Below are 27364 nucleotides of genomic sequence, written 5' to 3' on the forward strand. Positions count from 1 at the left end.
GAAAAGCTCTCAATGCTTTTTCCTTAGTAAACCAGTAAGAATCTATCCTCAGTATTAGTTTTTGTCCATGACTCCAAGTAGATTTAACCTAACCCTAGCACTAGCTGTAAATTCATTTTCATTGTCAATGGGATCTCCCCCTGTATTTTACTGTGTTCCAGAAACAACTACAAACGGAAAGCTGTTGTCAAGATCTCTTTGCTTAGAAAACCTCTAAGAATCTATCCCCAGCATTAGTTTTTGGCCATGACTCCAAGTAGAACTAACTCTAGCCCTAAGAGAGTGGAGGGGGAACGGAGGGGGGAGAAGAAAGAGAAGAAGGTTGGGCAACCCTGCTCAAAGAAGAAGGAAAATGAATGATAGGAAGAAAAAATTCCGTTCCAACTGTGCCAGATAACAGTGGCTAGCTCACCCCACCCATTTCTAGCTGCTCTTTTTATCTTGCCAATGAAATATTCATGGAGCTTCTGCTCTGAGCAATGACTTTGCCTAGATTCTAGGTCTGCTTCTTAATAGCTTCGATAGTGCAGGCCATAAATGTAATTCGTAGGGAAAGTGGGCTGCGTGCATTGCAATTTCGAACATGCATGGACGGAGGGCAGCAATTGTTTCTTTGTATGGCACTAAACCATGTAAGTATGGCAATTAAAATAGGGAGCAGAGAAGAAGCTTTGCTGCCGGGGTGGGGGTGGGGTTCCTTTTCTTTTTCTTTTGCTTCTGCCACAGATTTTGGCATAGCAAATAATGTAGCATGGTTCAGCAACCACTTTAATTGTGATATCCTGTCCATATTTCTCATTCAGAGACAAAAGCAAGCAGGAGGAAAGATAAACTTTGGGGTGTGAAAAAGGGCATCGCATCTACCCATCCCAAAACATGGAACCACACTAGAGATTTCCAGATTAATTTAATTTCGGGAGCAAGGACTCTACTTCACTCAGAATATTCTGCTTTTAGAATTTTCTAGCTTTAAAAAGAGGAGTCGTGCTTGGAAAACAGGTCTTCAGAAGCACAAAAACACTCTTTATTCTTCCTTCCTTCCTTCCTTCCCCACATTTTAAAGAATTTCTCAGTAGGAATGTCCATAGGGGAGGTGGTGTCAGAAACAGTCAAAATGATGCCTGTGCAATGTACCATTGAAGCCCCTTATAGCACTTAGCAATAGACTTATACACTGCACCATAATGCTTTTATAGCCCCCTCTAAGCGGTTTACAGAGTCAGCCTGTTTCCCCTAACAATCTGGGTCCTCATTTTACCGACCTTGGAAGGCTGGAAGGCTGAGTCAACCTTGAGCCTAGTGAGATTCGAACTGCCAAATTGCAGGCAGCCAGCAGGCAGCAGAAGTAGCCTGCAGTACTGCACTCTAACCACTGCACCACTGAGGCTCATTATGTAGCATATGTTTAAAGGAGGAGAGCAGGATTTCAATCACATGATTGTGACTGGCCATTTTTATCCCTGCCTATGGATGCCCAACCTTCCAGGTCGAGTTACAAAAATCAACAACTCACATAACTTGGTCCTCAAGTATATAATCTGAAGAGATAAACAAATCGGTTCCACCACAAAACCGCGGACGACAAAATCGCGGTCGACGAAAGCGCGCATTTGACGTCATCACAGCGCGACGAAAACATTGCGCTGTGATCGAAAAATGTAAAAATAAAGCGAAAACCTTACCCTAACCCCCCCAAACCTAACCCTAAACCTAACCCTAAACCTAACCCTTAACCTAACCCTAAATCTCACCCTAAACCTAACTGTTAACCTAACGCTCTAAACCTAACCCTTACCTTTATGTGAATCGGCTTGCTTTAATTTTATTTTTATTTCAATTTTTAATTTTTTTCGTTGCGCTGTGATGACGTCAAATGCGCGCTTTCGTCGATCGCGCTTTTGTGGACCGCGGTTTTGACGGGTCATAAAACAAATCTCTTGGTAAAGAAGGGAGGGGGAAGGAAAACAAAGGGTATGGTAGGTCCCATTGTCCAGCTAATATAATTTGAGCTTGATAATACACAGATTTGAACTGTCTCTGCTTTCCAGATGTCTCCCTTCTCATCTATTAATCTTTCCTCCATTTGTCTTCCATTCATAAATTCCAGATTAATCCCCCCCCCAATCTTGCATGGTAAACAGGAATGATTTCGACAGAGGGCCAAGAAGGAAGATGGAAAAAGGGAGCCATGGTGGCACAATGGTTAGAATGCAGCATCACAGGCTAACTCTGCTCACTGTCAGGAGTTCGAGCCTGACCTGGTCAAGGTTAACTCAGCCTTCCATCCTTCCGAGGTCAGTAAAATAAAGACCCAGATTGTTGGAAGCAATATGCTGACTCTGTCAACCACTTAGAAAGGGCTGTAAAGCACTATGAAGAGGTAGATAAGTCTAAGTGCTATTGCAGTTGCAATTGCTAAAAAGTCAAGTTGGTGATTTAATGCTATGTGTGAATGACCTTGAGATACAGGGAGAAGAACCACAGCCAAGGAAGAGTTGTGGAGAGACTTGGCCCATAGAATCACCAAGAGTCCAACACAACTGAATAGTTATCATCATCGTCACCCACAAAAGGAATGTGGGCATGATAAATGTCTCAGAAGAGACTCTGCAGTTTCTTGCGCTGTAAAGGCAAGGGCGGAGGGGAATGTACTCAGACTTGCAAGATTCTATTTATCTAACCTTACAATAAAGTAGAATTTGTCTATCTGGTCATGCTTCCTGACTGGACTATGTCACAACAATCTTGCAAATCTGAAAGTACATTTCCCTCCCCTCCCCTGGCCTGAACAAAACAAAATAAATTATTATTGTTAATTTTAATCGAATTTTGTTTTTTAAAAAATGTTATTGTTAATCTTAATTGGGTTTGTTTTGGATATTCTATTTAATTTTTTTTTAACTTTTGTAATATGTGTTTTTTTAATGTTGTACGCCGCCCTGAGTCCTTCGGAGAAGGGCGGCATATAAATCCAATAAACCAAACCAAACCCTTGCCTTTACAGCCCAAGAAACTAGAGAGGGTTTCTTCTGAGCCATTTGCCATGCCCCTAGTTCTTCCGTGGAGTTAGCTGCTGTTTGCCTAACCATTGTCTAGTCTGCAGATCTACTACCTGTCTCCCAAAGTCATCCCTGCATACCATTTCAGGTGGTTACACACACTCACATAATTATCTACAGCAGGAATGGGCAGCTATGGTCTCTTTACAACCCGTGGACTTCAACTCCCAGAATTCCTGAGTCAGCCATGCTCAGTTGAAGTCCACAGGTCATAAAGGGTCACACAGTTGTCCACTCCCAAACTGTTGTATACATTATACATTAGCCCCACTGTACATTGTTTTTCTCATGATTAAGATCTGATTACTATTTTCGGATTTGTATGGACAGGAATTGCTATGGTTAATTATGAAAATGAGAGAAGGAGAAGAGTTGAGTTTGGGAGCAGAAGGTTTAGCCTTCAGATATTAAGTATGCGCTGTAAGCAGAGGTGGTATTCTGCCTGTTCGCCCCAGTTTGCGCGAACCAGTAGTGATGGGAAGGTTCTGGACATTCTCAGAAGCACCGTGCACGCTCCCGGTTCCAAACCAGTAGCGAAGATTAGAGCATTTCATGCCTAAGGAAAAGCTTCGCTGTGTCATTTCACACTATTAGCCCACATTTCTAGTGTAAGGAGTATTAAAAAACCAAGTTTGGGGCATTCCTCTTTTTGAGGACACTTGTCATTAAAACTCACGAGTCCAATTGCCATACTGGCAACACGACGATTGTACACATCAAAGACCATGTGCATCATTTAATCCTAAATATTTTTAGGATGGGCATCCCTCTCTGCATATATCGTAAATCAGAGCTATAGTTAATATACTGAATAAATAACTTTCCTTTCCCACATCTTAATGATTCATTCAGCTTCCTTCTCTTTCTCACCAGTCTCTTTTGCTCTTGAACCTTTCTCTCCCGTTGTGTTGTTTTGAAGGCCATCCGCCAGCACATTCTAGCAAAAACAAGTTGGATCCAAGTCTTAATAGCTAGTAATTAATTTTCATTTCCTTTAGTGGAGGGAGAAAAGCCAAGTTTGCTGGAGTCTTGCCTGCCATTTAGTGATTAACCTTCAGGTGAGACATCACTTAAAGTAATGCAGTGGGGAAAGAAACTTGGGGTGAAATTATCCTCGAAGAAGGACGTACAGAATGACTAAATGTCTTTCATTTCTGGCACCACCTGGCAAAGCTGGGATCAAGTTTCTGCACTGCCATAAATCTTGATGGTTAATTTGGGTGTCTCACGCTGCCTATTAGTCTAAATCAGTGTTTCTCAGCCTGGACATGTGAAGGAAATATGTGGACTTCAACTCCCAGAAATCTCAGCATTGGCTTTGCTGATTGAGGAACTCCAAGGATCCATCCACCCATCTGGGAGTCAACGAGGTTGAGAGACACTGCCCTGTTGTAAAAGGAGGGTGCACAACTTTCATTGGTTTGAGATCCTGTTGCAAAAGTAGGCCAGGCTTCTTAAGGAATCAAATGGTGCATGAAACCTCTGCAAAACCTGAGAAACTTTTTTGTCCCCTAGCCCAAGGGATTTCTGTTAGATATTAGTTCTAACTACAGTGGTTTCCACCAAGGTCCTCTGTTCCGGTGGGAACAGAGGTTTAACCCTGTTGGTCGAAGGGTCTGACAGCTCCCTATAAAAGGGCTGCTGTCAGACTCAACCTTCGCTGGATTGTTCTCACTTGTTGTATTCAATAAAGAGCTGTTGTTATCGTTAAGCCTGTGTGTGCCTATGCATTACCCAATCTAACACTGGCGACGAGGATGGGATTGGAAGGCAACTAGGCAAACCAAAAAGAGTGTAGCAATCCAGCCCAGAGCTCAGCGCAGCATCGAGCAGCCATTTTTGAGCGGCAAACTCAAATCTCCTTTGTACACAAAATGGCTATGCACCAATTCCATATGACCCAGTCACTGAGCACTGGGAATCGTACATGCTATGATTTGACTGCTTCCTCAAGGCAAACGACCTCATGGGCCTTCCTGAAGGCCACAAGAAGAACATGTCCTCCGATACTATGGCCGGGAAGTGTTCAAGATGGTGAAAAAACCTTCTGAGCCGACACCGCTTCAAGCTGTCTCCTGGTCCATGCTGCAGCAGACGCTAAGGACCCACTATGCACCCAAGCTGTTCAAGCACATTCTCTGGCATGAGTTTAACATCAGGAACTAGAAAGAGGGTGAGTCGATTAATGAGTATGTTGCGGTGCTTCGCAAGGCTGCAGCGTACTGCGAATTCCAAGACCTGGACGAGCTGATTCTGGACCTCATAACTTGCGGTGTGCGGGACATTACCCTGCAGAGGAGGTTACTCGCTAAATCTAACCTCACTCTGCAAATCGCCTTGGATGAAGCCAGGGCGTCCGAATCAGCTGCCAAATCTACTGAGACTCTGCAGCGCCAAAGCATACTACAAGACGCGCGAAAGAGTACATGCGTACATTGCGAGGCTGCAGAGCCCGAGAGCTCAGAAGGCAAGGAAGATGACAGCTGCCACATGTGCAGTAGCTACACCCAGCCGGCACGCAAATTCAAATTGCATCTCCCGCCTTGCGCTAGTTGCGGAGGAGACCATGCCAGATCAGCTTGCTGTTTCCACAATGCAACCTGCCAGCACTGCAAGCGAAAGGGGCACATCACCAAGGTGTGCCGGAACGAAATCCCTGCTACCACCTGGCAACCTAGAAGCACACCAAGCCACCAACAGAGGTCCAACCCAGGGGCTGGCAGAAGCCACCACGGCGTTGAGGGCGACAATAGAGTCACCTACCATACGTCAATCAGCCAAGTCCGCACCAGGTGGCCAAAAAAGCTCATCGAGGACTCTCCATGTGAGATGGAGATCGACACCGGGTCATCACTGACTATCATGTCATGGTCTATCCTTAAGCAGGCTATCCCTAGCCTACAGAAGCACCCCTGACATCCACCTACGCGATTACCAGGGAAACCGGGTCCCCATTGTGGGCCAAGGCACCTTCCAGGTAAAATTCATTTAAAGTTCAGTGGGAAACTCCCAGTGACAGTGGTCAGCAGCAACCTGCAGAGCCTCCTAGGGCTAGATTGATTCCAAGCCCTGGGCCTAGAAGTGGCCGGTATCAACACCTTGAAAGACAACGGCCATCTTTAAGGAGTTCGACGATGTCTTCGGCACCGGTCTGGGTAAGTATGTGGGGACTCCAATTTCCTTTAGTTTGGACCCCAACATAGCCCCAATTAGGCTAAAACCCAGGAGAGTACCTTTTGCTCTCTGCCCCAAAATTGACAGGGAAATTGACAAGCTCATGAGTCAGGGAATCCTAGAACCGGTTGATCACGCACGCTGGGAGACCCCTATAGTGACACCTGTCAAATCTGACGGGTCTGTCCGCATCTGCGTACATCTACATCTCTATCTATCTATCTATCTATCTATCTATCTATCTATCTATCTATCTATCTATCTATCTATCTATCTATCTATCTATCCATCTATCTATCATTTATCTATCTATCATGTGTGTGTGTGTGTGTGTGTGTGTATTGCATTTGTGCTGATAAATAAATAAAGGGAGACTAGTATAGATATATATATAGACTAGTATACATACACACACACACACACACACACACACACACACACACACACAAATATATACAGCATCTATAAGAATTATGGAAAGAAAAAGGCATTTTTAGACCTTTTCAGAAATTTGACAAAGTAAGTTAATTTTAAAGAAAGCTCACTGAAGCAGATTTTTAATATGAGAAGGACTGAATATTTAAAAGGTCCCAATTTTCATCTCAGAAGTATTAGAGGACTTGGTTGGTATTTTGGTGATAAGGAAAACTGAATACTGTATGATGGCTCCATTTACTGGAGGCTGTTTTAATCAAACTCAGAATAAGCACTGTAACCCCCAACCAATAGAGTTCACAGCAGGACAGTGCAGAGAGCAGATTTGACTTTCCTAATAGATCCCTGAGGGTTTCTGACTCACAATTATTGAATTATAAATTATTATGATTATTTATGGGGAAATGCCTTTTTTAGAAACCTAAAAGAAGCTGCTGAATGGAAGACAGGTTAAGGGGGAAACATAGGCAGGAATCTGAAGAAAAAAACCAATGAGTTCTGTTTGGAACTCGTATCTAAGGAAATCTCAGATTTAGGGGGGGGCGCGATTTAATTCAAAAATAGGACTTTTAGTAGATGTCATCCAGATGATGGCCCTTAATGAAAGCTTCTTGGAAGTCTAAAGTTTACAGAGCAGCCTGTATGGAAATACAAATTTCATTTTTAATCACATTTTTAATGCTGACAATGAGTTTCTCTTTCATTAGTGGATGCAACAATATTAGTTGAGATTCTGAATTCAGTTTCCATGACAGGAGAGCCAAGCCAACTTATAGATGTTAACATTTATTAATCGCTGCATATTATTATTTAATATTATCAATTATTATAAAGTATATAAATAAGATACAATAATTTAATATTGTGATAAATAGGGTACCTGAGGAGCTATCCCGTCTCAATAGGATTGGCCCGTCCAATGGTGGGATTCAAATTTGTTTACTACTAGTTCGGTCGGCATGGCATGGCATGGCTTGGTGGGCATGGCAGGGGAAGGATACTGCAAAATCCCCATTCCCTCCCACCTCACTAACTTGCTTTCCAGCTCCGTTATCCTGTGCAGGGCAACAAAAGAAGACCCAGCTGATCAGCTGGGACTCAGGAGGCAGTAAATAGATGGGGGTGGAGCTAGCCAGAGGTAGCATTTTCCAGCTCTCCAAACTACTCAAAATTTCTGCTTCCGGTTCTCCAGAACCGGTCAGAACTGGCTGAATACCATCTCTGGGCCCATTCCACTCACTCCAGCAGAGGAGGCTTGTTATGGACTCTGTCTGCCAAGGAACTTCAGCTGGCAGGGTCCTGCTCTGCCCCCTACTCTTTAGAATAGTCCGCGGCCAAATAGTCCCCATCCCTTTTGGTTTTCCAGAAGGGACTTAAAACCTGACTCTACCAGCTGGCTGGGCCGCTTTGGGCCTGCTTTATGCTGGAAGTGGGGAAGAGAAAAGAACTTGATCCCTATATCACCTGTTGTCTTGAGTTTTTTTGTTTCTATTTAATCCTTATTAATTTTAATTGTTTTTACATTACCTTTTTATCATTTTGTAAGCTGCTCAGAGATACTTGAACCGTGTGCTGGGCTGCATGTAAAGTATTGACTGAGTGAGACCAATGTGTTTGGGAGCCCTTCTCATTCTGCAGAATAAGGCTGTGTGCACCCCAGGATCTCTCCCTAAAAATGATACTCACAAGGCAAATATGGCCTACTCACTTTGACAAATGGAGTTTGAAGTAGAATAGAATAGAATAACAGAGTTGGAAGGGACCTTCCAGCTGGAGGTCATCTAGTCCAACCCCCTGCTTAGGCAGGAAACCCTACTCCACTTCAGAGAAATGGATATCCAACATTTTCTTAAAAACTTCCAGTATTGGAGCATTTACAACTTCTGGGGGCAAGTTGTTCAATCGCCACATGGCATGGTCAGCGATGGTATTCAAACTGGTATTTACCAGTTCTGGAGAACCAGTAGTGGAAATTTTGAGTACTTTGGAGGACCGGTAAATACCACCTCTGACTGGCCCCACCCACAACTATTCTCTGCCTCCCGAGTCGCAGCTGATCGGGAGGGAATGGGGATTTTGCAGTAACCTTCCCCTGCAGTGGGGAGGAAATTGAGATTTTACAGTATCCTTCCCCTGCCACGCCCACCAAGCCACATCCACCAAGCTACACCCACAGAACCAGTAGTAAAAAAAAATGAATCCCACCACTGGGGATGGTCTAATTTAAATGCCACTTTACCACATGACATGGTCTAATTTTAAAGAAGGGGGTCTCAGAAGGGGATTCCCGAAGTTGAGTTGGTGAAGCATGAAACCAAGGGCTGTAATCACACATTGATGGCTTTCATTTTGGCTTTAGGGTCCCCTCACCCACAAACATCCTGTTTAAAAGCGTCACTTACGAAAGAGAAGCTGCTGCTACCTCTTCCCTCATATCAATGAGAGGTAAAACTTTAGCCATCTTTCATGTCTGTACTTCATGACAGCCTTTGAGCTAACAAAAAATATATTATTCCCTCATCCACTGGTAATGCTCACCGGTGATGAGCTCCACTTTTTAATACCGAAATGTTCATAGCTGCAGTGATCTTTTTGCATTTTACAAGATACTTGTGGTGTGATTAATGGATATCCTTCACGTAAGACAGTTACTCCGTACCTTTATCCGTATGGATCTGCACTCTCATTTAATACGGCAAAGAATTTGATCCAGAGAGAGTTAACAGTTGCTCTGCCAACATACAAACTCCCACAAATGATAGTGCTGTTCCAATATCTCAGGAGGTGCCACAAAGAAGAGAAGGTCAAGCTATTCTCCAAAGCACAAGAAGCAATGGGTGGAAATTAATCCAGGAGAGATCCAACCTAGAACTAAGGAGAAATTTCCTGACAGTTGGATCAATTAACCAGTGGAACAACTTGCCTCCAGAAGTTGTGGATGCTCCAACACTGGAAGTTTTTAAGAAGATGTTGGATAACCATTTGTCTATAATGCTATAGGATTTCCTGCCTAAGGAAGGGATTGGATTAGAAGACCTCTAAGGTCCCTTCCAACTCTGTTATTCTATTCTATTCTATTCTATTCTATTCTATTCTATTCTATTCTATTCTATTCTGAAACCAGCTTTGGTTCAAATATAAAGTGCTCCCTTCTTCCAAGTTCAAAACCTGGAAGCCATGGAGAATAATGCAGGAATAACTATGTTGGCCCGTTGAAGCAAAAGGAAATCCTGTTTCCCCTGTAAAAACATTTGTGTATTAGTCCATTTCAATAAATGTTCACGATAGTATTCTGGGAGAAAAGAATTATATCTTCAACAACTATTGGAAAGTAGGGAGGGAAAATATAAGGAAGAATATCATAAACATTTACAAAACATTTTTGAATCAAAGGCAGAATTTCAGGATCTTCAAGATATAAATTTAATAAAATAAACTCTTTCCCTGAAAATAGTCAATAACTAACAGATTCCTTCCTTTTATCTGACTTTTATATGATGACTCTTATGTGCTGTAGGTTATCCTGGGACAACCCAATTTTGAAGATAGCATAGAGCAGTGATTCCAAATCTTTTCAGCACTGAGTGCCCAAACCAGAACATGCGCAGGCACATATGCACTTGCAGGCGTTGGAGCACCAGAAACCCAGAGACCAGCTGGCTGGCACACATGCACATGCTGGTAACCAGAAGAGGGCCTGGCAACGGTGCACATGCCCACAAAGAGGAGTCTGTGTGCCACCTTTGGTATGTGGGCCATCACGGACATAGAGGTTTTTAGGGGAGAGAGGGGGGACAGAGGGAGGGAGGGAGAAGGGGAGGGAGAGAGGGGGAGAGGGGGAGAGGGGTAGAGGGAGAGGGAGGGAGGAGAGGGGGGTATAGGGGGAGGGGTATAGGGGGAGGGAGGGAGGAGAGGGAGAGGGGGGAGGGGTGGGAGGGGAGGGGGAGAGGGGGAGGGAGAGGGAGAGAGGGGGAGGGGAGGGAGAGAGGGAGAGAAGGAGAAGGAGAGAGGGAGAGGGAGGGAGAGAGGGGGAGAGAGAGAGGGAGGGAGGGAGAGGGAGAAAGAGAGAGATATTGCTAAATTCTCAAACTTAGCAATTTTAAGACACATGGACATCAACTTGTGTATTTTTGAGCATCCATAGATGCGTAGGAGAAGGATGGCAACATCAGTCTATTGAAAAACAACCCACATTAACCAACTGCTCTATTACCACAGTAACAACACAACCTCCCACAATAAGAACTATATAAGAACAATATTCAGTGGATACAAATGCACCCAGAACACCAGAAAAAGAAAACAGACAGCCTATACAATGCCTGCCAACAAAATGGATGCCCACACAACTTTATCAAAACGTGCCTGACAACCTGAATCTACGACAGCACAAACAGCACAAGCTATGAAAAGATAACATTACCTTATATCAAAAACATCTCTGAAACAACCAAGAAATTAGTAAAACCACAGCGTCAGTATAGCGCACAAACCAATTAAAGTCCTCCAAAACATCTTAAGTCAACCAAAAGATCCAATATCCCAAGACGAAAAGGGGGGAAAAAACATGAATGACATACAACACAGAGTTTAAGGATTGTAACAGCCACTCCGTAGTACAGACAGGCAGAGGACTAGAGGAACACATTGATGAACACCAACTACCAGTCAGAAGACACAATGAAAACTCTTTAATATCACAACACACAGACCGACAACCATAGTTTCAACTGGAAAACTGTGGGCATCCTAGACTAAGCTATATCCAAAAATACTAGGGAATTCCCAAAAGCTTGGCATTCAGATAAACCAATCATCAATAATCACATAGAAATAAAGCATATTTCCGGTACATACATTCAAAAGAGACAATAAAAATATTTAAGAAGGAAGCAAAAAAAGCTCAGCACACTTCCCCTCCAGCAACCAGTACCCAGATAAGGATGGTTTAACACGAGACAAACATTCCAGAAGAAAACAATACCCTCATAAGGAACTACCAAGAAGCAGACTATATATACAGAACACTGGCAGGGCAAGCTACTGTATATAAACAGAGAGCAAACCCCATCCACTCTGGTGCTGATGATGTTCCTAGTTTGGTAATGAAATGTCTGCTAGCAAACAGCCAAGGTCAGAGAGCAGCAAGCTGGTTAGAGTAAGAGGAGACAACTCTTGAATGGGTCACCTTGTGGGAGATGGGTAGCAAACAAATTTAATAAATAAATAAATAATGACCCATGTCTGTTTCCTTTAGGGCAGACTTCCCCAACCCAGTGCCCTCCAGATGTGTGGAATTGTGACTTTGGCTATTCTAGTGTAGGGAAGTTAAAACCTACCCCTCTCCTAGAAAAAAATGAAATATCTTCAGAAATACTGAAAAGGCAGAATATTATATTTCTCTGGATAAGAAATGAGAAATATGTTTTTATGCAGGAAACAGGCTCACTTTTAATACCCCCACCTTTGTCAATGGGCCATTAAAAGACCTGAGCTAGTCTATTCTATATAACAAAGATCTCCTCCCTTCAGCTTTAGAGTGATACGATTAAGGCATGATAGTATTAGCCCTTTACCCATCTCACCACAGGGCATCTGGGAAGAAGCAATGCTCAACCAAACCTGGACTCAAAACACAGCCTAGAGAGTTGCCCCTGCATGGCCACATGGGAGTCTGACAACCAATCAGAATACAAGATCAAGATTAAAGCCAGAGAGGGCATAAAACCAGGGACTTTCAGCATCTCTGCCTCTTTTCTTCTTCACCCAACATCTGGAAGCATGTGATCCCCCTTTTCTCTTCAGGAGCTCAAGCCATGTGATCCTGTCCACCATTAAACCATCTTTCCAAGCAGCCTCTGTGTCTCCAGTGTCTTCTCCCCCACTTGGAACTAAACCCACATTTCTTCCAACAATGGAAAGCATAGCCAAGGACCAGAACTTTATCTGCTACATCAAAGTCCACCCAACTGGAGAAGATCAATCTGGGCTTTTAAAAACAGAGCTTGTAATAAATACTGCAAATGCTGATGCAACCCTAACCCCCTGTTGCCAACCCCAATTAGTAACCCAGGATGCATCCATTCTGTGGGCTTCCAGGGTGAAGAATTTACTGCTTTTCTGCTGTAAGCTGTAAGCAGAAATGCAACCAGCTTGAAAAGCAATCTCTTTAAATCCCTTAATTTAAATATATGTATAGAGAGTGAGACCTCGCTGTCATCCCAGGTGGTATGCACAAAAATCAGAAACTCAGCTGTATAAAAACAGCAGGAAATTGAGCACGCTAAAATGGAAATGCATTACAAAGTAGGTCAGCTGGCATAAACAGACGCACACACACACACACACACTTAAAATACAAATATTAGTTCCCTTCAAGCTTCCCTCCTATTGATGTCTTTGCCTTTCCCTTCCTAGAACTCCTTCCCTAAAATATTATTGGAATTCTACCGTACTAAATGCTGCTGTTCCCTCAATTTCTGACATGGTTTGCGTCCATTAATCATCCCTTCAGTCTGTACAGGACTTTTTCTCTCTTGCTCCAGCTTTTCCTTGTTCATATCCATGGTATTATAAAGCACCATCCATGTTAATGGGCAGGAGAAAGATAGGTGCTTGCTTTAAGGAAGTTCCAGCTATAATCTGGCAGAGAAGATATGCTCTAAAGACAAAAGGGGATGGCAATGAGGACAGTAAGAAGAAGAATATTATGAATTGGTTGGTTTGGTTACTAACCTGCCTTTTCTATAAGGATTCAAGATGTCCCTTAACAATTGCCTTGTGGGTTACAAATGGCTGAAAGATAGAGATGGCCAAAGTTATCCAGTGATCTTTAATGACTAGATTGCCTTTCAAGCCCCCAACCTTGGCAATTTTAACTTGTGTAGACTTCAACTCCCAGAATTCCCCACCAGAATGATTAAAGGTAAAGGTAAAGGTTCCACTCGCACATAGGTGCTAATCGTTCCTGATTCTAGGGGGCAGTGCTCATCTTCGTTTCAAAGCCGAAGAGCCAGTGCTGTCTGAAGATGTCTTCATGGTCATGTGGCCGGCATGACTCAATGCCAAAGGTGCACAGAACACTGTTACCTTCCCACCAAAGGTGGTTCCTATTTTTTCTACTTGTATTTTTACATGCTTTTGAACTGCTAGGTTGGCAGGAGCTGGGACAAGTAATGGGAGCTCACTCAGTTATGCAGCGGTAGGGATTCGAAGTGCCGACCTTTCTGATTGACAAGCTCAGAGTCTTAGCCATTGAACCACCACATCCCTCCAAGATGGATGCATGATTAAGCATGATTGAGAGAATTTAAATTTGGAGTTCCTCAATCCTTTTGCTGTAATAGCCAAAATTCTTCCATGTCACTCTGGACTCCGAGTGACCACATAGACATGTCTGTGCAGTTTTCTTGCTAATAATTCACTCTCTCGCACTTCTTACACAATACTTTTCCAACACCCCAATCTAACCTACCATACTGGGCTTTCCTTGTCCCCTCCAATTATTGACATGATCAAACCGTATTTAGCTCTCTTTGTTAACTAGGCCTGCCATTCCCTGTATAACTATCGGATGATAAATTTAAATTTTCTTCTGAGTTACATACAACTTTTGGTGCCCTGTGAATATACTCATGTGGTTTTCTAGATAACAATACAAAAGTAACTTACCATTTCCCTCTTCTGGGATTGTTTTCCCCAACTTCTCAAATTATTCTGCAGCCCTAGTGGTCTCCCATTCAGGTACTGGCTACATTTATTTATTACTTACTTATTGAATTTATTTGCTGGCCATCATAATGAATGACTCTCCTAAATCCAACTCTGCTTAACTTTTTTCCAGGATGAAACAATGGCAATACACTGACATTTATTTCCACGCCAATCATTTAAAAATAAATTAAGAAAACAAAATAGTCATTGTAGCTGAAAAAAGAGCTAGCATCAAACAGGTGATCTTAGAAACAATTTCAGCTTATATGAATTGGATTTTGCAATTTCAGCTTATGTCCATGAAGAGCAAAGGAGAAGACCTTTGAATAGCTGATAGAGACCAAGTTGTGATTGATAAAGAACATGGAAGTGGGTTGAGTTGATAGTGAGACAGAAAAGAAGGAAAGAAGTCAAAGGCCATGGGCAGCTTTGAAAATCCAGATAAGTGTCTCACACAGTGTAATGGTATATGGGAATGACCTTGAGGGATGAGGGGAACAATCTAATCTAACCTGAGGAGCCCTCAGCTGCTTAGCAGTCAGAGAAAGAAACTTGGGAAGGACCCATTCAAGTGATTTATCATCCAGATAAGCAGGGATTAATTCCAGACAAATAATCAAGCAGAAACAATATTCTAATAGCAATAGCACTTATATACCACTTCATAGTGGTTTACAACCCTCTCTAAGTGGTTTACAGAGTCAGCATATTGCCCCCAACAATCTGGGTCCTCATTTTAATGACCTCAGAAGGATGGGAGACTGCATCAACCTTGAGCCCATCAGGATCGAACTCTAGGCTGTGGGCAGTATTAGCCTGCAATACTGTCTTTTAATCATTGCACCACCAGGATAAAAAAGACAGTGAGAGATTTGTACTTTCAGACTTATAAGATTCTGTTAATGTAGTCTTGCAATAAAGTAAAATTAGCTTGTCTGGTCGTCATTCCTCTCCAGTTTACCTCGGAAGTTTGACCCAGAGAGTCTAGAAGCAATGTAAGAGCAATCTTACCACATGTGTGCTGGACCCGTGCCCCTCCTGGCTGGTTGTAAACAGCAGAGAGGTGACATGAGGCTGGATCCAGGCGGTTGTTACTGCCTCCATACGAGAGGGGGTCTTTCCCCCCACTTTAAAGGCGGCGGTGGTGAGACCCCTCCTGAAGAAACCATCCTTGGATCCAGCCGTTTTAAACAACTATCGTCCAGTCTCCACCCTCCCCTTTGTGGGGAAGGTTGTTGAGAAGGTGGTGGCCTTTCAGCTCCAGCAGTCCTTGGAGGAAGCCAGTTATCTCGATCCATTCCAGTCAGGCTTCAGACCTGGCTACAGCACAGAAACCGCTTTGGTCGCATTGACCGATGATCTCTGGAGAGCCAGGGATGGAGGCCATGCCTCCATCCTGGTGCTCCTTGACCTCTCGGCGGCTTTCGATACCATCGACCATGGTATCCTTCTGCGAGGACTGCGGGAGGTGGGGGTGGGAGGCACTGTCCTACGGTGGTTCTCCTCTTACCTCTCGGACAGGTCGCAGTCGGTGTTAGTCGGAGGGCAGAGATCGACCCCTAGGCCCCTAACGTATGGGGTGCTGCAGGGTTCGGTCCTGTCCCCCCTTCTTTTCAATATCTACATGAAACCGCTGGGGGAGATCATCCGACGGCATGGGATAAAATACCACCAGTATGCGGACGATACACAGTTGTATCTGTCCGCCCCGTGCCAACTCAACGAAGCGATGGATGTGATGAGCCAGGGTCTTGAGGCTGTTAGAGACTGGATGGGGGTTAACAAGCTTGTGCTCAATCCAGAAAAGACCGAGTGGCTGCTGTGCTTCCCTCCCATGAATTGGCCAAGTGTTCCATCTCTCAGGCTGGGGGGTCAAATTGTATGCCCCTTAGATAGGGTTCGCAACTTGGGAGTCCTCCTGGATCCACAGCTGACTTTCGAACATCATTTGTCAGCTGTGACCAGGGGGGCATTTGCCCAGGTTCGCCTGGTGCACCAGTTGCGTCCCTACCTGAACCGGGAGGCCTTCACAACAGTCACTCGTGCCCTTGTGACCTCTAGGCTGGAGTACTGCAATGTGCTCTACATGGGGCTGCCCTTGAAAAGTATTCGGCGACTTCAGCTGGTCCAGAATGCGGCCGCACGAGCGATCGTGGGTGCGCCTCGTTTCACCCACGTAACACCTATCCTCCGCGAGCTACACTGGCTACCTGTTGATCTCCGGGTGCGATTCAAGGTGCTACTTGTCACCTACAAAGCCCTCCATGTTATTGGATCTGGGTACTTGAGAAACGGCCTACTGCCAATTACCTCCACTAGACCGATAAGATCGCATAGATTAGGCTTCCTCCGAATTCCATCAGCCAGCCAGTGAAGACTGGCAACTACCCGGAGGAGAGCCTTCTCGGTGGCTGCTCCGACCCTCTGGAACGAACTCCCCGTGGAGATTCGGACCCTCACCACCCTCCAGTCCTTCCGCGCCGCCCTTAAAATCTGGCTGTCCCGGCTGGCCTGGGGTTAACGATTCTAACCCCACTCGAATTGTATGACTGTTGTGTTCTTAAATGATGTAATGTCTCCATGTTGTAAATCGTTTGTCCTCCCCCCCCCCTTTTGAACTGTGAGCCGCCCTGAGTCCCCCCAGGGAAAAGGGCGGCATACAAATAAAGTGAAAATGAAATGAAAATGAAATCTCACCTACTTTTCACACACACATCTTTTTTTTTTTTTTGGTCCCTTGAAGATACATTTTACATTGCAAGCTACTGACCAAGGAATTGTCTTCTGTCAACTGCCATGCATAGGAATGATGTAAAATAACATAAAATTGAAGAATTAGAGTCCAAAAGATTTATAGTATTTAGTATAATCAGCCAGCAGAGGGCATGTGGGCTCACACTCAGTCAGAAAGGGTTTAGCCAGGGTCGTACATGTATAAGTATATGTGTCTGTACATGTCTCTCCTATATGTATATACATATAGGGGAGACATGGTAGCAGTGTTCCAATATCTCAGGGGCTGCCACAAAGAAGACGGAGTCAAGCTATTCTCCAAGGCACCTGAGTGTAGAACAAGAAGCAATGGGGGGAAACTAATCAAGGTGAGAAGCAACTTAGAACTAAGGAGAAATTTCCTGACAGTTAGAACAATTTATTTGTGGAACAACTTGCCTCCAGAAGTTGTGAATGCCCCAACACTGGAAATCTTTAAGAAGATGTTGGATAGCCATTTGTCTGGAACGGTATAGGGTTTCCTGCCTAGGCAGGGGGTTGGACTAGAAGACCTCCAAGGTCCCTTCCAACTCTGCTATTGTATTGTATTGTAGATGTATATGTATATGATATATGATATATGATATATACATGATACACATGATACACATGATACATGATACATGATACATGATACATGATACATGATACATGATACATGATACATGATACATGATACATGATACATGATACATGATACATGATACATGATACATGATACATGATACATGATACAGCATATATGTATATGTATATGTATATGTATATGTATATGTATATGTATATGTATATGTATATGTATATGTATATGTATATGTATATGTATATGTATATGTATATGTATATGTATATGTATATGTATATGTATATGTATATGTATATGTATATGTATATGTATATGTATATGTATATGTATATGTATATGTATATGTACAGTGTTTTCCTCAAAATAAGACAGGGTCTTATTTTCTTTTGACCCCTGAAATAAGCACTTGGCCTTATTTTCGGGGAGGTCTTATTATTTTTGAGGTGCAGGAGGTGGTGAGCGTGGTCACCTCTTAGCTACTGCTGTGTTGCAATATTTTCAGGGGAGGGCTTATTTTAGCATATGTGCTCAAAAGCCTGATTGCGCTTATTATCCAGGGAGGTCTTATTTTCAGGAAAACAGGTATATGTATATAGTATAGGTGGAAAATATAGGGCAGAGTATATAATTCATTACTTAAAAACCACCTTATGTATCCACAGGGGGAAAACATTATTTCTAATCCTGCAAACATAAGGGAACTTTGACCAAAGCGGTTAGCTTTGATATTGTTTTTATCCATTGTTTCTCATTCATTTAACCTGCTTGAACCTGTCCCAAGCATCCCTATTTTCTCTTCTTGCAAAGAAAGTACTGTGGAAGAAATAGTGGAGCAAATTCTGATAGAAGGGAATATTTGTAGCTCAGGGTTAAACTGTGGTCCTGGTTGCTCTCTGAGCTTGATAGTAATGAAATGTCTGCAAAAAAAAAAGTTCAGAGGGTACCAAAGACCCCATGGAGCAAATTCTCAACCACATCCTTCTCAGAAATTCCAATTCTACATGGTATGAAACATACATAGATTTTCAAAAGTATAGGTCCATGATGGCGAACCTATTGCATGTGTGCCACAGGTGGCACGCGGAGCCATTTGCCAGGGCATGTGAGACTTGCCCTGTCAGCTGGCCAGTGTGCATGCATGTCCTGGCCAGGTGACTTCGGCCTTCTTTTGAGGCCATTTTTCGCCCTCCGGAGGCTTCCCTCATAGAGCTAGTTTTAGCCCTCTGAAGCATTAAGGAGCCCTCCAGAGGGTTCCCTGAAGGCTCCAGAGGGCTAAAACTGACCCTTTAAGCAAACCGGAAGTCCATTCCCAAACTTCTGGTTTGCCCGTAGGGCCAGTCAGGGAAGCTCCTGAAACCTCCAAAGGGCCTCTGGGAGGTATGGGGGGCTATTTTCGCCCTCTCCAGGCTCCTATAAAGCCTCTGGAGCCTGGGGAGGCCGAAAAAAAGTACACCAAAAATGAGGGGAAGCGCTGGTTGTGCGTTCATGCACGCATACGTGCTGTGGTCATGCGCATAGGATTATGGGTGTGGCATGCCCACGCATGAAACCCGCCCCCCTGCGATCACCCTGCTTTTGGCACATGAGCAAAAAAAGGTTCGCCATCACTGCTATAGGTAGTGCTCGACCTTCAACTGTTTATTTAGTGACTGTTCAAAGTTAAATAGCACTTACGACTGTTGCCCCATCTCCATGGTTACATGATCAAAATTCAGATGCCTGGCAACTGACATATTTATGACAGTTGCAGTGTCCTGAGTCACTGTGATCCCTTTTGCAACCTTCTGATAAGCAAAGTCAATGGGAAAACCAATTCACTTTACAACAATGCTACTACGTTAACAACTGCAGTGGTTCACTTAACTGTGGCAAGAAAAGTTATAAAACGAGGCAAAACTCACTTAACAACTATCTCACTTAGCAACAGAAATGTTGGCCTCAGTTGTGGTAGTGAGTTGAGGACTACTTGTATCTCAAACACCTGGGTCTAAGTAGTTTTTTTTAAGTGGTAAGCAAATATTACTCTGATTGGTTTCACTTTTGAATATGAGTCACAATCTTTAGAATAGAATAGAATAGAATAGAATAGAATAGCAGAGTTGGAAAGGACCTTGGAGGTCTTCTAATCCAACCCCCTGCTTAGGCAGGAAACCCTGCACCACTTCAGACAAATGGTTATCCAATCTCTTCTTAAAAACTTCCAGTGTTGGAGCATTTACAACTTCTAGAGGCAAGTTGTTCCACTGATTAATTGTTCTGTCAGGAAATTTCTCCTTAGTTCTAGGTTGCTTCTCTCCTTGATTAGTTTCCATCCATGGCTTCTTGTTCTTCCCTCAGGTGCCTTGGAGAATAGTTTTACTCCCTCTTCTTTGTGGCAACCCCTGAGATATTGGAACACTGCTATCATGTCACCCCTAGTCCTTCTTTTCATTAAACTAGACATACCCAGTTCCTGCAACCGTTCTTCATATGTTTTAGCCTCCAGTCCCCTAATCTTTTTCATTCTGATTCCCTCCAGCTGTGGGGGATTATAGGTGAAATCAATTCAACGACAGGTAATCCTTGACTTACCACCACAATTGACACCAGAATGTCCAATGCTAAGCAAGGTGGATGTTAAGTGAGATGGACCCAATTTAATAATCATTTTGCTTGGTTGTTAGGCAAATTGATGCTGTTGTTAAGGGAATCATATCATTGTTAAGGGAATCCAGTTTTCCCCCATTCACTTTGCCTGTTGGAAGCCAGTTGGATAGGTCACAGAAAGCTATCGCAGGACATTGTAACTGTCCTAAATACATGACAAATGTGGACACATTTTGATCACAGGATTGTGGGGATGCGGTGATGGTCGTAAGTGTAAGGAACAGTTATAAGTCATTTTTTTCAATGTTGTTGTAACTGAAAAGTTGCTAAATGAATGGTCATATGTCAAGGATTAAGTGTATAAATAGAACTCCAAAAGGGAGTTCAAAAGAGTTTATAAAAACCCTTCTGAACTGATTTAGTCCACACAGTTTAAAGCCTAGATAAAGTTTGTATACCTAAAGGATAAAGGGATGCAGTGGCTCAGTGGTTAAGATGCTGAGCTTGTCGATCAGAAAGGTTGGCAGTTTGGCAGTTCGAATCCTAGTGCCACATAACAGAGTGAGCTCCTGTTACTTGTCCCAGCTTCTGCCAACCTATCTGTTCGAAAGCATGTAAAAAGTGCAAGTAGAAAAATAGGAACCACCTTTGGTGGGAAAGTAACAGCATTCTGTGCACCTTCAGCATTTAGTCATGCCGGCCACTTGACCATGGAGACGTCTTTGGACAGCGCTGGCTCTTTGGCTTTGAAATGGAGATGAGCATCACCCCCTAGAGTCGGGAACGACTAGCACATATGTGCAAGGGGAACTTTTACCTTTTACTTGTAAGATGATGTTGATAACTACAGTTTATTTCTAAGACACATAGGATTGCAATCATCCAGATCCTAAGCCCTCAAGCCCTGATTATATTGAGCTGTGTGTATATGCCCTCTCCATAATAAACTCCTGCTCTCCAAAATTTACACCACCAAGACTCTGGGTTTCAGAGAGACCCATAACAGCCTACTAAGGCATTTAGGGAAACCAAATTGCTTCTGTTACACTGTGCAATGCATTAATCTTCTGGCCCCAATAGCAATAACCTGATTAGAAGATATGAACATGCAGAGAATCAGCAGGTAGTTTTCTCTCCAGTCAGGCGAATGCTTGGCTCAGAAGATCCTGAAATATATTTTGTTTATTTTTGCAATGGTATAATTAAGAAAGTTTAGCCCAGAGTTAAGCAGCCTGCTGGTTATATACAGCAGGCAAAACTCTCTTATATACACATCGTCTCTTTTTGCACTTTCTAGAGCATGGTTTCTCTATCTTGGCAAGTTTAAGCATTGCTGGCTGGGGAATTCTGGGAGCTGAAGCCAACACAGCTTAAAATTGGCAAAAGTGCTTTTTTTTTTCCAAAAGGCAACTGGACTGTCTTTGTTTTTTCCTTGAAGACATTTTGCTTCTCATCCAAGAAGCTTCTTCCGTTCCTGGATGAGAAGCGAAACATCTTCAAGGAAAAAACAAAGAAAGTCCAGTTGCCTTTTGAAAAAAATCATCATTGGGACAACCATGACTTGGATGATTGAGAATCTCCATTGACATAAAGTGGCCAAGGTTGAGAAACAGTGATCTTGAGCAGGGGTGTCAAACTCAAGGCTCAGGGGCTGGATCCGGCCCACAGGGCAGCCCTGGAAACAGCAAAGAACCAGTCCATGGTGCCTCTGGCAGTGAAAATGGAGGTCGGGGGCACATGTGGCCCTCCCAAGCTCTGTGTCCCTAGCATGAAAATGGGAGGGGGGTTGTACAGAGTTAGATGCTATGTAGTCATAACAAAATTCTTTCTAGAAAGCCAAGGTCATCCTTTGTCTTTGCACCTCTGCACCTGATGGGAACTGGATGGGTGCAACTGCCAGCATGACACTGGAAGATTGGACCATATGATGGACCTGTGGGTGTGGGGGCAAGATCTTGAACTTTCAACTGGGTTGGGAAAATTGGGAAGCTTTCAGATTCAGGTTTTTCCAGATGTGCCAACATGGCTCTCTTAATAAATTGGAACTTTGAGCAATACTTTGCCTTGGACTCTGATTTACTTTTGGATGCTATTTGGAACCCTGACATTCTGTTTTCACTGACAGAGGGCTGCAGGAGGCCATCGCAGCCAAAAACGGAGCTCAGGAGCCCATTTTCATTGGCAGAGCGCTTGGGCCACCACAGGCACCCCTGACATGAGTGACATCAATCTGTCCACACCCACCTTGGCCATGGCCACCCTAGGCCCCCAAGTTCAAACACAACCCTGATGCAGCCCTCAATGAAATCAAATTTGACACCCCTGATCTAGAGTTTAGATTATGCAAATCTGCTTGTTTTAAAAATATACTATGCCAGACCTACTGTGTTGGCTTGCCTTCTTGCTTATTGTCCCAGAGAGGGGCCCTGCCTTTTTCACCAAAGCACCTCTTCATAGCTCATTCTTGAAGTCGCCTCTTTCCTCTGATCCTGAAACCCCGAGATCAACCGATGTTTGTTCTATATTACCAGCAGCAAGGAAATTTACCACCATGTGCAAAATCCTCTTCTCAACATTTCATTAAAGACGATGATCAATAGCCTTAGAGAGGTAAGGCTGTTTAATTACCTCTCCAAGTTTTTTTTTAAACCAACCCTTCCATCTCCTGCTGAAACACAGCATCCAGCTGGTATCTTTTATAATTCCAGACCTGTCGAATGAAAAAGTGAAGTCTCTCGGAAACTGATAGAGCCATCCATTATTTTTCCAGCAGCATCTATCTCCAAGACATCAGCCCATTAAAACACTCGCTCTCCAAAGCAATCGGGAGCAGGAACAGAAGGTCAGCACGGCTTGAAACCAACCTCTGCTTCATGCTTTTTAATCTTGGTGATCTGAAACAAGAGGCTGGAAATGGAAACAGAGCTTGTCCTCAGCATGTGAGTGCACAGAAGTGGGGAAGGAGGCTGCTTCGTAATAAGTTGAACGCATCAGCTAATGACAAGCCTCCCATCCTTAGAGAAGCAAGATTATACAGGCCCCGTCTATAGATGGTTGCCATTAAATTCAATATGTTTAAAAGTTCTTTTGAATTGGAGGGAATTACTACTTCTGGTAGTCATAATTGACATGGAATACTAGTCACACTCTAGCGTGATTAGTTAAGAGCTGGGGCCCAACAAAACCTGGACATCTGGACAGTCCTACCTACTTATCCATGCTTACTTTTCCTTTGGATTCTTCCTATTTTAGCCTTTTTTTAAAGTGTATAAGTTGCAAGAGTTATTCTCCTGCAAAATTCTCTAATCCTTTATCATCCAGATAAGCAGGGATTAATACCAGACAAATAATCAAGCAAAAACAGTATTCTGATAGCAATAGCACTTAGACTGCTATATACCGCTGTAGAGTGCTTTACAGCCCTCTCTTAGCAATTTGTAATATTGCCCTCAGCATATTGCCCTCAATAATTTGTGTCCTCATTTTACCCACCTCGGAAGGATGGAAGCCCAAGTCAACCTTGAACCTGGTGAGATTCAATCTGTCAAATTGCAGGCATCTGGCAGTCAGCAGAAGTAGCCTGCAGTACTGCACTCTAACCAATACGCCACCCTGCAAGGAACTACCAAGGAAAAAAACCATATCCCTACAAAAACTGGCAAGGCAAGCTACAGTATTTAAACAGGGAACAAATCCTACACTCACCAGCAGTGATGGTGTTACCTAGTTGGGTGATGAAACATCTGAAAGCAAACAACCAAACTCAGAGAGCTGCAAGGACTCCACAAGCCACTGAACTGTTAAAAAAACTAATCAAGATTAAAACTAACCATGCTTTGTATGTTTTATAAATGCATTTGTTGATCTACTTTATTGAGCTGGTTAAGCAAAACATTCGAGCCAATTTGGTGTCGTAGTTATCACACCAGGCTAGAAACTGGGGGTCTTGTGAGTTCTAGCCTCACCTTATATCAGGGGTGTCCAAACTTGGGACCTTTAAGACTTGTGAACTTCAACTCCCAGAATTCCCCAGCCAGCCTGGCTGGGGAATTCTGGGAGTTGAAATCCACAAGTCTTAAAAGTTCCCAAGTTTGGACACCCCTGCCTTAGATACAAAGCCAGCTGGTGATCTTCAGCCATTCATTCTCAGCCCAAGAAAGAAAGCAATGGCAAACCATGTCCAAAAAAACTTGCCAAGCAACTATGGGGACCTAATCCAGGCAGTCACCAAAAGTATTTTAAAAAAAAAAAAAAAGTCCGCCAGTAACTTTATAAGCTTGCAAAGTGAAATGATTTCCAGTGAAAAATTCAAATCCTTTAACATTTTCACAGAGAGCATATTAAAGCAACTTCTTTGGCTGAAACTAATTTCCACCTAGAAAGACTCTTCTGTGCTAATTGGTGTAATTGGTCTTGTTTTTTATCGCATTAATTTCCAAAGAGCTGGTTGCTCTTTGTTCTCAGTTCTGCAATTCCCAAGGACACAACTTCTAGTTGGATACATCTTTCATGGATGAATGGGGCTTGTTTTGTTGATTTTTTAATGGGGAGAAAGCAGAGTCCTAGAGGACCGAGACAGCGCTGGTTGTATAGATGGCCAGCATCTTGCAAAGGGGTAACTTTCTGTTACATCTCTAAGGACAGGAACACATCAGTGTTAGGAACAATCGCAAGGAATGGAGCTTGAACACTGAGCAGAAAGCAAACATTTCTGTAACCCTAAGGCTTATTGTATTCCTTGGCTAACAGGCACAGTGAAATAATGCACTGGGTGCCCAAATGGAAGAGCATTAATGGACTCAAAAGCAAACAGTGCAAAAAGATCAATGCCTCCAAACCAGGTCAGGATAGGATAGAACAAAGGGATCGATACAATTGAAAGAGTGAAATGCAAGGAGATTCCTGTTTAAGTTAAATCTAGCTAACAGAATATTGTTTCCACGCTTCTGTGAATGGCTTCACCTATGTAGCCTCCACTGCTATTCCCCCAATCTATGGGAGCACTTTGGCATCAAGCGACAACGGTTCTCTTTTTTCCCCTCTGATCTTGCAATGTGGAGAACAAGAAGCAAAAAATCACTATTTTCCTGAAGAAATGAAAATCCTGCCTTCCCTCCTTCAACGCTAGAGAGAAATAAACTGCAACCTTTACAATGATGGTTTTTTTTTCAGGAGGCAATTGGACTTTCTTTCTTTCCTTTCTTTCCTTTCTTTCTTTCTTTCTTTCTTTCTTTCTTTCTTTCTTTCTGGAAGATGTTTCACTTCTCATTCAAGAAACTTCTTCAGCTCTGCAGGATGGTGGGAAATAGAAGGATTTATATTCCTTGCAGACAGCTGGTCATTTGCATTCTTTTTAGAAGGTCTTTGAAGCACTTGGGGGTTTATTGGTGTCCTCAGGGTCACCTGAGTGGTGTTCCTGGTTCCTGTAGTCTGCAATTTTTTTCCCCTCTGGAAATCCATTCTTACTCCCACACTATTCAAAGCATAGGTGGTATTCAGCAGGTTCAAATCGGTTCAGGCGAACTGTTAGCTCAGATGATCAGTTGGCCATGCCCACCTGCATCCACCCTATCCTGATCTTTATTTCCTGCTTTCTAGCTCATCTCAATCGTGTTAAGATAGGCTTAAGATACAGAAGGATCTTGACAAACTTGAACATTGGGCCCTATCTAACAAAATGAAATTCAATGGTGAAAAGAGTAAGGTTCTACATTTAGGCAAGAAAAATAAAATGCACAGGTATGGTATGCCTGGTACCTGGCTCAATAGTAGTAATTGTGAGAGGGATCTTGGAGTCCTAGTGGACAACCATTTAAATATGAGCCAGCAGTGTGCAGCAGCTGCCAAAAAAGCCAACACAGTTCTAGGCTGCATAAACAGAGGGATAGAATCAAGATCACGTGAAGTGTTAATACCACTTTATAATGCCTTGGTAAGGCCACACTTGGAATACTGCATTCAGTTTTGGTTGCCATGATGTAAAAAAGATATGGAGACTCTAAAAAGAGTGCAGAGCAGAGCAACAAAGATGATTAGGGGACTGGAGACTAAAACATATGAAGAACGGTTGCAGGAACTGGGTATGTCTACTTCAATGAAAAGAAGGACTAGGGGAGACATGATAGCAGTGTTCAAATATCTCAGGGGCTGCCACAAAGAAGAGGGAGTCAAACTATTCTCCAAGGCACCTGAGGGCAGAACAAGAAACAATGGATGGAAACTAATCAAGGAGAGAAGCAACTTAGAACTGTGGAGAAATTTCCTGACAGTTAGAACAATTAATCAGTGGAAAAGCTTGCCTCCGGAAGTTGTGAATGCCCCAGAACTGGAAGTCTTTAAGAAGATGTTGAATAGCCATTTGTCTGAAATGGTATAGGGTTTTCTGCCTAGGAAGAGGATTGGAGTAGAAGACCTCCAAGGTCCCTTCCAACTCTGCTATTGTATTGTATTGTATTGTGTGACACAGCTGATTTCTTCCCCCCACGCTGTTCTCCTTACCATTGCTGACTTGGAAGGTAAGCAGCTGAGCTTCTAAATGCTCCATTTTCAGTGCTGCGCACAAGCACTTGATGGTTTTGACTGCTTCCACAAGTCCCTGCCTCAATGGATCTGGAGAAAAAAGCCAAGGGACTCTTCCAAGTCTACTCTTTTTTTTTAACCTCCTGGTAACATGAATGGCGATCCCAACAATCTGGGGGTGCTACTGGTATATGCAACCTGCCAATTAATAGGGAAACTATCACTCTGATGAGAAAAAGGGACTCAGATGTGTAAACATGTATTAGATGCTAATGCATTTGTAAACATGCAAATTTGGAAATAACTATTGTTATGCACCCAAATACCTATTAGTCTCCTTGTTAATTTAGACCTTCTCATTTATCCTGCTGTGCATAGATTACCCCATTCATAGCAATGCCTATGCCCAATTCATGCCCCAGATATTTAAATGCTAAAATCCTCTGGTGATTAGCCAAGTTTCAGAAGAGTCGGATCCTAGGTGATCCCAATGGTTTGTACTAGCCATTCTCAACCTTCC

This window comes from Thamnophis sirtalis, unplaced genomic scaffold, assembly GCF_051295495.1.
Source record: "Thamnophis sirtalis isolate CommonGarterSnake01/CBP01778 unplaced genomic scaffold, rThaSir2_p1.2 scaffold_6, whole genome shotgun sequence".
NCBI classification, from domain to species: domain Eukaryota; kingdom Metazoa; phylum Chordata; class Lepidosauria; order Squamata; family Natricidae; genus Thamnophis; species Thamnophis sirtalis.